The sequence below is a fragment of the Haplochromis burtoni genome, unplaced genomic scaffold, assembly GCF_018398535.1.
Source record: "Haplochromis burtoni strain Fernald_Lab_line unplaced genomic scaffold, NCSU_Asbu1 Contig_167, whole genome shotgun sequence".
Taxonomy (NCBI): domain Eukaryota; kingdom Metazoa; phylum Chordata; class Actinopteri; order Cichliformes; family Cichlidae; genus Haplochromis; species Haplochromis burtoni.
Genome location: NW_024582528.1, coordinates 569,773 through 580,629, shown reverse-complemented (window position 1 = coordinate 580,629; position 10,857 = coordinate 569,773).

The following is a 10,857-nucleotide window of genomic DNA, read 5'->3' as shown; positions in this document are numbered from 1 at the left end:
GGTATCAAATCAATGCAGTTCTCAGTGTTTCGTGCAGAATCGTACCGCCACAGAGACTTTAAAGTGCAGATATGGACAAGAGTCAGTAAAAGCAATCCTGTTCATTGCTGTTGTTTTCATCCACAACATCTTTTTAAATTTAGCTGGCGAATCTTGTCCTGACATTGTGTTCAGAGCCCGAGGCTTTCAACTAAACACAGAGCAAATGTATCAGCAAAGCCCAAACCGTGGCATTTCCCAGTACACTAATGAGAAACAGGTTATTTCTACACAATATAGTGCGTGTATAACGAGACACTGTGGCAGACTTGCTGGTGGAAAAATGATTACATTGCACAATGAGAGTTTCTTATTACGCATAGCCCCTGGTGAAACAACTCATATTTTCTGTTAACCTATGCAGTAGAAAGGCTTTCACAGAATGTGTCAGGATCTTCATGGAAATGCTTTCCCTTGGTTACAAACATGAATGACCTTTGGAGTTCTCTTTGTGGAAAGCATGGAATCAAATCATGTCCAATTTGACAGGGGGAATGGGTTTGCCTTGTTCCCGCTCGTCGGTTTTATTACTTCAAACTTTTCTGCCATCTGCGATCGTGCATCTTGCCGGGTCTGCCTGTGCTTGGATCTTGTTCTCAGTTGATTAAAATGGCGAATGCTGGAGATAAGAGCTGGATTTTTCTTTCCAACTTGGCTGAAAGTAGTTGGATTTTTAAAGTTCAGCCTCAGACATGCAGACACTTACAACCCACACACTGTCTGTCTCTCATCAAGATGGTGTGAAGATGTTCAAACAGTGGAGCATATTACAGGAAAGAGCCCTGTCTGGGAATTAAGGGAAGAGCTGTTTTCAGTGTAACCAGTCAAACACATATCTATCAGTCAGGGTGCAACATGTCTGTTAGGTTGATGTAGGTCAAACTTGACCTCTTTTCAAGTTTGAATATCAGCTTAAAAAGGGACCTGTTGCGCTCATTTCATGCTCCTGATGTCTATTTTCAGACTCGGCTGGAGGAGCTTTGCATGACTCACCATTTAAAATAATCCTTATTTATCTCAAACCGGAATTGGTTCAAGATGAAACTGGAGCTGAAGCAACAGAATCTGAGATCCAGAACTGAGGTGATGAACTACATGATAGACAAAGCTCTACAATCAATTTATTATTTCTTTTAAAACAATGAGTCTGAGATAGTTTAGTGTTAAATATACTACGTTGATATCTTTTCTTTAGATTGCGACAACTTTGAATTCAGTATATTTATTTATTTTTTTTTATATAGCGCTAATCACAACTCAAGACACTCACAATATAAAGAGAAAACCCAAACGACCAGATAATGGGCAAGAACGTGACGACAGTAGGAAGAAAAAACTCCCTTTTAACAGGAAGAAACTTCTGGCAGAACCAGGCTCATTTTGACAGTAAGTCAGCTGGAGACATAAAGACCTGAGTCTAAAGCGCCACATTAAGCTTCCTCAGTTGTAGAAAACCTTTTCAACTTTTATGCAAAGCTTCTTCAGATGTCTCGCGATATCCTGGCATGTTGTGGAAAGGGTTATCAATTAATTCAAAAAGAGCTGGAACTATAAATCAAAGGCGGGAGAAAACAGCCTTGGGCCAGGTGTTACAATAAAGTCTAAATTGTTTTTCGGGGTAAGGTTGGAGCTGTAGTTTCACTTCCCAATTGAAAAAGCTTCAGGGTATTCCACAAAAGGCAGTTGATATCAGTGTTTTCTCAAACCTGGAGACATTTTGAAAGCTTTTCTCTCTCTTTTTTATGACAAACAGTCTCTTGCTCTCATGTCTACCTCTTCTTACACCCGTCACCTCTTCCTCTCCTGTGATTGCCTTAAAAATAGTGTCGAGATATTGAGTCAAATCAAAGACGAAATGGATTTACTTATCTTCATTCTCAGCCTCTCTCTTCTGTCCTCATCACTCACTTTTTTTTCCTTTGTATCTTTGCTCTGTAATTCACTCTTTCATTATTTTTTCTCACATTCACAAGTACTCTCGTTTTCTCTCTCTCCCACTTTCTTCGAGTTTTTTCTTCTTTAAATCTCTTCTTTTTCTTAGCGCTTGCTCTCTGCTCTCCCCCTTTCTTCCCCTTCCCTGTGGATCTAGTTTAAACCAGGCTATACAAAAAGAAGAGAGCATGTCTTTAAACAGACTACCTCTTCTTTTGAAAAGAAGAGGTAGTCTTCTGAAAAAAGAGCGTTTTCTCTTTGTTACAGATGAGCATGACTCTTCCACTGATATTATTCTGCTTCCCAGTCCCTCCTAAGCTGTCTTCTTCGGGAAGATGAAAAGACAAAGTAAAGTGGAGCAAAAGATATCCGGTTGAGCTACACTTAAAAGGACCTATTTGTTGAAAATCCTGTGATCAAATTATTGAAGTGCATACATCTTCCTGTGGATTTAGAGAACCTCGTCTCTGTTTAGTTGTTGCAGATAATTTAAAAAGTATCCCACTGAATATAAACATTAAACATAATTAAAGTTATGAGAAACTTGCTGTTAAAACACATGTTCACCTCTTCTTTAGGACTTGGTAGTCTCGAATTATTAGGGACTGTTTGTTTGATGGATACTAATAATAAGTCGCAGAAAGTCTTCCTCCATTTTTCTTTTAAATTGTTAACTTTTCATCTGTGTGTCCTCAATATTGTTACGACCCATCTAGGGCCAGGCAATAACATGAGTGAGACACGCGCTTCCCCCCCAAGACCCAAGCAGCCACAGGAAACCAATCCGTTCGTTATAATGTGATTTATTTACAATGTGGAAGAAAGGAAGAACAAAACGGGAGTGTCAACACTTCAGGGTGAGCCAAGGCCAAAACAATAAACAAAACAAATCTACACAAATCCCGCACCCCTGACCTTACCAAAACAAAGTCAAAAATAAAGACAGAGTCTGACCTCCTCAACCAATTCAAAACAGGAGAAAATGGGTGATCAAAAGAAACGGCAGCTCACCCCTACACACTCCACTTCCACAACTTTTAAGCCGCACTGCAGCCAGCGGCTGCCACAGGAACACTGCTGGGTCATGAGGAGAAACGCGAGGACCTCTCCCGCCGTAGCGCTCCAGTCTCCTTTTAATGGGCGGGTCCTCCAGCTGGAACCAGTCACGTCGGGGCGGTGTATCCACGCACCAATCGGAGCAGGGCCCTGGCACAGCTGAATTAACATAAAAAGATATATCACCAGCACAAGACAAACACATGAACATGCAAGTTCGTAACAATATTAAAAAGTCTACATTTGTTGTGTGTGTGTAAGGGTGGGTGGGGACTGACGTCAATCACAGGAACTTATCATTTTCACACTGTCTTTTGTGTGATTTGTTCTCTGTTTTGAAATGTTTTACTATTTAAACTCCCCCTGACACATGTCCCTCACTGCCTGAAATTAGCAACAATAGCCTCAGACCCCAAGTCCACCACCATCAGTGGCCTCAATGACTACAGACCCATCACACTGGCACCAAGGGTTGCAAAGTGCTGTGAGAAGCTGGTCCTAAAGCACATAAAGGACTGCGTCCCACCCAGCTTCGACCCCCACCAGTTTGCCTATCCACCACCCTCCACTCTGCTCTTGTTAAGGTTCAAATATTGAGGAAGGAGAGTACAAACAACCAGGTCCAGAAGATCTTGGTCAAACAATGATTTTAATGAATACACGCGTGGGAAGACAACTCTGTACGCAGACAGCAATTGATCTTCGACTTACTAAAGCACAAACAATTATTTTATAACATCAGGGTTTGATTTAATGACGCCCCTTCATGCGTCACAGATACATTTTATACATAGATCCATTCAAAACCACAATGACTTTTAACATAGTTTAAAAAGAACATCGTCTTCCATCTTCATAACAGGTACTTCCTGTCACTGCCGGATGCTCTCTTGTCATCTTGACACCTCAGCAGCAGTTCTGCGACAAACTGCTCTTTTTGCAACCCCAAGCAAAACATGATTAAACTTCCACCTATAAATGATTCTCTCTAACTGAGTGTGTGTGTGTGTGGGTGTGTGTGTCGTCCTCAAATGTTCTCTCAATTCACCCGTTGCACTTCTGACCTTTTACCAGACCAGAGGCTCATCCTTATGTGTAATAACCTAACTGAAACTACATGTACTATGTTGAATAAATGTTTTAATCAATAACCTCTACTAAGAGCTTAGTAAAAGAATATAAAAGTATAACAGACAATTTGAATAACCTAGTAATTCAAATAGCCTCGTCTAACCTGCTCCTCAGAATCACTTTCGGTTTCAGTCCTGCAAACTCTCTGCAACTTCCTGTCAGCCTGCTGCACTTAGTCTTTCTAAAACACACACACTGTTTAAACCTCTGAATACAATATCAATGCTGCAAATTCTATTATTAATGCAATAGTAATGATGATGATTATTTAACAATAGCAATAAAATTATTTCCCTGCTCCACACTCTGCATCACCTGGAGAATCCTGGGACTTCAGTAAGGATGCTCTTCATTGATTTCAGGTTGGCTTTTAATACCAGCATCCCAGACATCCTTATAGACAAGCTGGTAAACTTGGACTCCCCCCACATGTGCATGGATCAAAAACTTTCTCACAGACCGTTCACAATCAGTCAAGGTTGGCAACCAGAGATCATCCACCCTGTCACTCAGCATACCCCTGCAACATCATCACATGATGGGGCTCATATCCAACGATGACGACACCGCCTACAGAGATGAGGTTACAGAGACTGTCAGAATGGTGTACCTACAATAACCTCACCCTAAACACCCAGAAAACAAAGGAAGTGATCATGGACTTCCACAAGACAAGAACTGATCCCCCCTCCCCTCTCTATAAAAGGTGACTATGTGGCAAGGGTCCCTCCTTTAAGTTCCTCGGTACTCACATTTCCGAGGAAGTATCTTGGACCACAAACACATGAGCCCTGGTGAATAAAACCCAGCAGCGCCTCCATTTCCTGTGGATGGAACAGCCTGTTCCAGCCTGTTCTAGGAGGTCAGTCCTCCTAGTGTTCTTCTATCGAGCAACAATCGAGAGTGTGCTGGTGCTCGCCATCCCTGGTGAGAGATAAGAACAGACTCCAGAGGGTCATCAGAACTGCAGAGAAGGTGACCGGCTGTCCACTCTCCTCCCTGGACTCCATTGCCAGCTGTAGATGTCTCTCCAGAGCCAGAGCAATTATAAAAGGCCGCCTCCATCCTAACCACCACCTATTCAACATCCTACCCTCTGGAAAAAGGTTCAGATCCATCAGGTTTAAAACCAACAGACTAAAGATCAGCTTCTACCCGTGGGCTGTCAGTACTCTTAATGCAAACTGAGAGTTTCTTACAATCATTCTGTTGCTGCTACTTGCTATTTATTATTATTATTACTATTTTTTGTGCATGTGTTTCTTTTTGTTTCCGGACAGTATTCTGCCCTTCCTGTGCAATATTTCGGCACAATTTCCTGAACGACCATATCCACCCTTATTCATTATTTATTATATTTTATTATGACACCTACATCATGTATGGTCTACATAGTGTTCTTATAATTTTTGTTCTTCTTCTTTCTTGTATATTGTTTTCTTTAGTTTCACACCTTTGTGGTCTTGCTTCCAAATTTCAGTGTGCAAGCAACTGTACATTGACAATAAAAAGTTCTAAGTTTATTTGGTTTGCCTTGGGCACCACAACTCATTTAGAATTGAGAAATATAAATACTTGCTTAGGTTTAAAAACAAAAATCACCCAGTCACTCTAGGTTTTTCAGTTGAAGCTTATATCAATATTATTAGGTCACAGGCAGTATATCATGCCTGTTGTCACCCTTGTGCATGAGAAAGAAGAAACACTGCAAGAATTAAGTTTGCTGATTCTCTGATCACCAACCAATCACAGCAGATGGCCCCGCCCCTCCCTGCGCCTGGTTCTGCTGGAGGTTTCTTCCTGTTAAAAGGGAGTTTTTCCTTCCCACTGTCGCCAAAGTGCTTGCTCATAGGGGGTCATATGATTGTTGGGTTTTTCTCTGTATGTATTATTATATGATCTACTGTACAATATAAAGCGCCTTGGAGTGACTGTTGTTGTGATTTGGCGCTGTATAAATAAAATTGAATTGAATTGAATTGATTTCCACAAGCTTTAACTCGTTGGACAAGTGGTCACCAGTTGTAAACATGGAAAGGGAGAATGTTATACAGGAGTGTGATATGGTCTTTTATCAGCAAATAACTACACTCATCTATCCCAAAACTGCAGTTCAGAGTCAGCTTGTCATGGACCATTTGGTTGACGATACAGTGTAAGTGAGCTAATTTGCAAATTCAGCAGGAGAATTAATTCTCTCAGAATCTTAGAATAGTCTCTAATTGTTATGGCAGTTTAATTTTAATAGAGAGAGACAGAATCAACCTAAAAAAGCACATTGCATAAAAGTTATGAATTGATTTGCATGTCATTGTCCTCCTGGCAAGTATTCTGATTCCCACAGATTGGATGTGTGCCCGTGTGTCGCACAGACTACAATAAATCAATCAATTACACATACTCCTGATCTCAGCTCAGAATCAGTTTCTTTCATTTCAGTCTATCCGCCACAGTGGGAAAGACCACGGAGCTGTCAAAGCATGTCACGGACAAGCTTGTAGACTTTTACAAATGGGCTACAACACCATCAGGAAGAAGCTTGGTCAGGAGATTATTCTGACATGTTAGAAATATAAAATGACCATCAATTGCCCTCAGACTGGAGCTCCACGCAAGATCTCATTTCAGTCACAATGACATGCAAATCAATATACAACGTATATAAAGTCTTTTTGTTTGTTTGTTTGTTTTGTTTGTTTGTTTTGTGGTTGTTGGTTTTTTTTTTAGATTTTGGGTTGATATTAGAGCTGGGCGATATGAGATTTTTTCATATCACGATATGTTTTTTTCATTTCAGGCAATAACGATATCTATCACGATATAAGCCAAATAACTATATTTGTAAGATTTAAATGTGCCGTTGCTCACAAGTAAAATGTGAAATAATCAGCAGCTTGTTTTTATTTAAATATTTATTTCCCATAATAAGTTCAACAGGGTAGATGTACTTAAGGAACATGAGACTTTTTCAGATAATTAAAGGCGAATATTGCAAACTACACAAAAGGCAGCCGCTAAAGCGTTTAAGTTTCAAAATAGAACAAACGAAACAGACTAAATTGTCAATTCCACTTAGAAACAAAATATTAATTCTAAAAATAAATCTTAGTTTGTTTTACAGAAGAACAGACAAAACTGACTAACTTTTGTCAATATCAAATAAACTGAGAACTAAAAGGAAATTCTCAATCTCTCCTTGTTGTATAGCTTAGCTTTTCAAACAGTTTTAACAGTTACTTTAGTCTGACAAAAGCCGAATGACGAATTAGCGCTTCCAGTCAGAGACTGAGGCTACGTCCACACGTACACGGGTATTTTTGAAAACGGAGATTTTCCGTTTTCGTTTTAAAAAATAATCCCGTCCACACATAAAGGCAGAAATGAAGGAAAACGCTGCTATGAACATGCCAAAGCAGCAGGTGGCGCTAGATTCCTAACCGTGCAGAAATGTTGGCCAATCAGAAGTCTAGAAGCCTCGGTGGGAAAAAGTAAACAAAGCTGGGGCATAGAAGCAGAACCGAGTCGTATGTGTGGAGGGACAGTAACTGTGTGTATATGTAAGCATTTAAACACTGCAGAGAGTAGAATTAACAGTAACAGTATTGTAGAAATTCATTTCACCGAAACAATAACGTGGCGCACAGTGTGACGCATGCACCAGTTTATTGTATTTCCAGACTTGCTTTCGGCACAATTTACAGTGCACGCTACTCTGTTTTTTGTCAGACTTGAAATAGCCGAAATACCTTCACACTACGGAACTTCTATGGCTCTTCCGTTCGACAATCTCTCCGGCATTGGAACCATCATCTGTTTTCTCTTCGGTCACGCTCGGTTGATTTTTCTAGTCGGCACACTCATTTCCTCCATTACGCGCTGGCTCCATTACCCGCTGGCTGCTTCCCAAACAAACACACGTGCGGCTTGGCACTTGTGCTGTACGTAACAAGTCACGCGACGTGACGCTGCGGCTGTGATTGGTTCGGCTCTGCGCTACTTAATTTGGATTGGCTGACCTTTTTTTTTTTTTTTTTAAGAGGACAAGAGCGGCGAGGTCTATCGCGATAGCTTAATTTCTCTATCGAGTAAAAGTTATATCGCGATACATATCGTTATCGTTCTATCGCCCAGCTCTAGTTGATATCCATTATATTCTTTTGCAAGATGGTGACATCCATAAACACTCTCTGTGCTTTCTTCACTGTGTGTAAACGTGTGGTTGTGGTGTTTTTGCTTGGACCTACAACTGTATGTTTGGTAGAATCTACGTACAGTCACCAGGATCTTCTGAGTTTGGGATTATGCAGTGAAAGGATTATTATGGTATTGCATGGCATTCCAGAGTTCATACATAAAACAAAGGATGCAGGGCTGGTCCACTACCACAGAAAAATGGATAACTATTTAAGCCACTCCTCCCAAGCCTTTTCTTCTCCAGCGCCAGATTCATAGTAAACAAAATCAACAAACTGAGGTTACAGAATGCAGCCAACAAATGTTTCTGTGATTGTTGCATTGTGCTGCAGCCATCCATATCAGATTCTGCTATTGAGTTAGCAGGCCTCATGATGGGAACAGCAATTCCTGTGAGAGCATCTATATAAATGATAGCTGCTGCAAAAATGCAGTGACTGTAAACCGCCACTGTTCTGCGAACTTTGAATATATTGAACGTCTTGTTTTCTAAACTAATAAAGTTGTGAGGATACTCTAGAAGAATACTCTCTGTCTTTAAGTGCTGTATAATATTACACGTCTGTGGTTACATTTTAATGTCCATTGTTTAAAAGGGAAAAAAAACAATGACCTACATTTATCTAATAAAAATATAAACCATCCTCAATACCAGTACAATGACCTGGAACAGGATAGAATCCATCAATTGAGTTACAAAGAAGTGTTTGCCTGCTCATTTACTAATCTTTCTACTATAATTGAATTTTTTCTGTGCTTTTCTACGCAATACATTTGCTTCCAATTCAAATAGCATGCCATATTAGCAGATTGTTAGTGTAAGACAGCTACAGTCACCCTGTTTATGGTGTCTTGTTCTGGTATGTTGTTTTCCTTTCCTTTCTGCTTTCTTGTCTTTAATCCTCTTTCTATGTTTTCTTCAACTTGTAAATATATGCCAGCCCAACATTAAAATGACTTCCTGGAGGCTATCTGAATATTCTGTGGGCCTCATAGGAAGCTACAACGCTGTCTCTGTGAGCTACTGATATGCAATTCTCATGCAGATATGAAGCGCAGAGGTAATGAGAGAAAGAGAGAGGGACATAGGAAGAGAGAAGAGGGAAGAAAGAGAGAATCTGCCCTCCATACAAAAATGAATCACCACTTTAAATTTCTGTATGCTATCTTGGTTTTTATGTGCCTTCCTTAGAGGCTTATGAATAATGTGATGGAGTCAATACTCTGCCAAAGTTCTGAAATGCAAAGAAAAGCTGCAAAACAGGACTGAGGGTTATGATTGTAGTCTTTTGAATATCATATTTTTGTAATGAGCAGCCGGCGAGACCTTAGAAGTATCTCAAATTCTGTGCATCCTTAAATATTACAGAGTGAAATGCAAAGAAAACTCTTTTAACAACAACTTTTAACAACTGCTCCAGTGACACAAATGAAGGCCTGTTTTTTAAATGATCAGGCATGTTTAATAACATTTATTTTTTGCGTCTTTAAAAAATTAAAACCTTGGTAAGGAGGAAAATACTATTTTAATGAGGTTTTGTACGGCTTACTGAGCACATGGCAAAACAGGAAGAAACTCAGCCAATACTTAAAACCCTGACAGGTGAGGTAGCTGTTATTTTCAAAGATCTGTCTGTTTGTGAACAATTTTTATTTGATACGTACCATTAATTTAATGATCCTTTAAATGCTATTGGGTTCACCTGGTCATGCAGGAAATACTGAAACATCCTTGTTATCCTTGTCATTTAATTGCAGGGAATCTGCAGAAAATGTGTTTAAACTGCTCATGGTCATTATCAGAGATGGGTAGTAACTGTAATCAGATTACTTTTTTCAAGTAACGAGTAAAGTAAGGGATTACTATTGCAAAAACGGTATTTAGATTACCGTTACTTTCCCGTAGGAACGCTGCATTACTGCGTTACTAAAACCGTGATTTTTTTGCAAGAATGTCTCATGACAGTGACGTAAGCCAGTGTGCAGATCAACAATGGATAATATATCGATTGTGGGAGAGAGTATGAGCATGCAGCGTTTAAAGCGTGGAAGTACTAACCTTACTTTAAGTTTGATTCCATAAAAAGTGACAAAAACATTAGCGTCCGTTGTGTGTGGGAAGAAAACTTCTTTTTACAGCGAAAAAACCCCTAAACTTCCAAGCAAGCAGAGTGTGCTACGACAATGGGAAACTCACAGAGAAACTCACGGATTCTTCCACTGACCGCTGCGGCACACCTGCACCAGGGTAAACCTCCGCCTACCCCACTCCTGCTTTACAGGTGAAAATAGAGCAAAAGGACCGCTAGTCTTTGACTTTATTTATTTTCTGCTGTGTTTTACTTGCATCTATTTGAAAGACTGAGTGTAAACAATATTTTATTTTATTGCATCTATTTGAAAGAGTGAGTGTAAACACAAAAAATATTTTATTTTATGTGCTGGAATGTGCAGAAAATAGGTTTAAATGTTAAACTAATTTATTCAAGTCAGAGAATGTTGCAT